The 2,161-nt window shown below is 33.9% G+C and overlaps 1 non-coding gene across 1 annotated transcript; it reads right to left on the reverse strand.

Annotated features, from left to right (window-relative positions):
- Positions 1 to 1,560: 1,560 nt before the first annotated feature.
- On the reverse strand, positions 1,561 to 1,667 carry LOC121215854 (small nucleolar RNA R71). The gene has a single exon (XR_005911823.1). It is a non-coding gene; the product is annotated as a small nucleolar RNA R71 (small nucleolar RNA).
- Positions 1,668 to 2,161: the final 494 nt, after the last annotated feature.

Here is a 2,161-nt window from a genome sequence, read left to right on the forward strand (position 1 = left end):
AAAATCAAAGGAATGAAGGAGCCTCGTCAGTCAGAGTCTTGGGTGACAACCACTGTATATTGGATTCAATATTCTTTTTCTTTAATTAAAAAAAAAAAGATTTTGCTATGTGTTTTTTGTTCTTATTTACAACAATGTTAGCTTAATTTTATTTCAGCTAGGATAATTTCTTTGAGTAAATAATATTTATTTGATTCATCCTTATAATGTTTGTGCCTCAATCGATCATGTTTTCAATTAAAATCAAGTTTGTATTTCATTCATACGTGATTGAAATGCACGTGAATTAGTTGAGGAATCTTGACCAGACGATGACTAATGGACACATAATTGAAATGTGCATGCTCAATTTAGATCCTGACCCGATTAAATTGAAGGTTGCATAAGAACTCTGACCAAGCTCTATTATCTGCATAATTTTTAGATTTGTGTGATTAAATTATTTCAAATCTGACATGTCCATATTACCTTACACGAATGCTAAGAAACCCTTACTAAATAAGGATCAGTAAAATGCATATTTACTAAGTAAAAGATTCTGAAAGGACCTAATGTGGTTTCCAAACTCATGAAAGATCGAGTTGCCATGAAATGTTTTTCCGAATGTTATTAAGCATGTTGATAATAAATTGAGTTTGATTATAGTAACTATCCTAGTTTATTTATGTTATAATTGTTGCAAATTGTGTTTAATTTTACTAAAATCAATTTCATTCATATAGTTTGCATACTGAGGATAATTTGCATTAAGGATCATTGCATTTAGATTAATATATTTTAATCACTTCTCAACTATATTGTGTTTTCATTTACTGAATTATTACTATAATTTTACAAATTAAGTGACTTGCACAAACCTATGCGTTACAAGTTTTTGGCACTGCTGCCGAGGATTGTCAACTGTTGCCATAGTAATTTTTTTGTGAAATTATTTATTTTCAATTTGATTTATTTCTAACATTACTAACTTATTCTTTTTAATTTTTGTGATTTTCTTTTCAGGTGTTTATGAGCATAGATCGAATTATTGATTTACTCCCTGTATACCCTAAAATTAAGTGAACTTGCAGACAAATAAGAGGTGAACGAATAGCTCAAGGACAAGTCGAGATGGGCCTTGGGAATCAGAATCAAGACCAAGGTAATGAAGCCGATCATGTACGAAATCCTATCCTCATTGTCGATGATAGGGATCGATACATCAGACAATATGCTGTACCACTTTTCAGTGAGTTAAACCCAAGAATTAAAAGGTTAGATATTGAGGCAACCTAGTTTGAATTAAAACCAGTGATGTTTCAAATGCTACAAATGGTGGGCAAATTTATTGGTATGCCCACGGAAGATCCACATCTTCACCTTCGATTGTTTATGGAGGTGAGTGATTCATTCAAGGTAGCCGGTGTGACTGAAGACGCACAGAGCTTGAAGTTGTTTCCGTAATTGTTGCGAGATCGAGCACGAGCATGGCTCAATTCATTGCAACCAAGTTCCATATTTACATGGTAAGAATTAGCAGAGAGATTTTTGGTTAAGTATTTCCCACCTAATAAAAACGCTAAGTTAAGGAATGAGATCACAAGTTTCCAACAATTAGATGACGAGTCTCTGTATGAGGCTTGGGAGCGATTCAAGGAGTTACTTCGTAAGTGTCCTCATCATGGGATTCCTCATTGTATCAAGTTGGAGACATTCTATAATGGTCTCAATGCAAATTCAAGATTAATGGTAGATGCTTCTACGAATGGTGCAATTTTCACTAAGTCTTATAATGAGGCTTATGAGATCATCGAGAGGATCGTGAGTAATAACTATCAATGTCCAACAAATCGAACAACTTCAAGAAGATGTGTAGCTGAAGTTCATGATATTGACGCCCTCACTTTGTTATCAGCTCAGGTATCATCTATTTCCTCTATGATAAAATAGTTAACCGCTAATAGTACTAAAAATTTTGTAGCTCAGCCACCAAGTTTGTTTAAAGTAGTTTCCTGTGTGTACTATGGGGAAGATCATTCTTTTGAGAGTTGTCTATCAAATCCTGAGTCAGTGTACTGTGTAGGGAACCAATATCAAAATAGGAGTGGACAAGGAGCCTAGTCCAACATCTACAATCCTTTATGGCGTAATCATCCTAAATTTTCTTGAAGCAACCAAGGAA

Source organism: Gossypium hirsutum, chromosome D03 (genome assembly GCF_007990345.1).
Source record: "Gossypium hirsutum isolate 1008001.06 chromosome D03, Gossypium_hirsutum_v2.1, whole genome shotgun sequence".
Taxonomy (NCBI): Eukaryota; Viridiplantae; Streptophyta; class Magnoliopsida; order Malvales; family Malvaceae; genus Gossypium; species Gossypium hirsutum.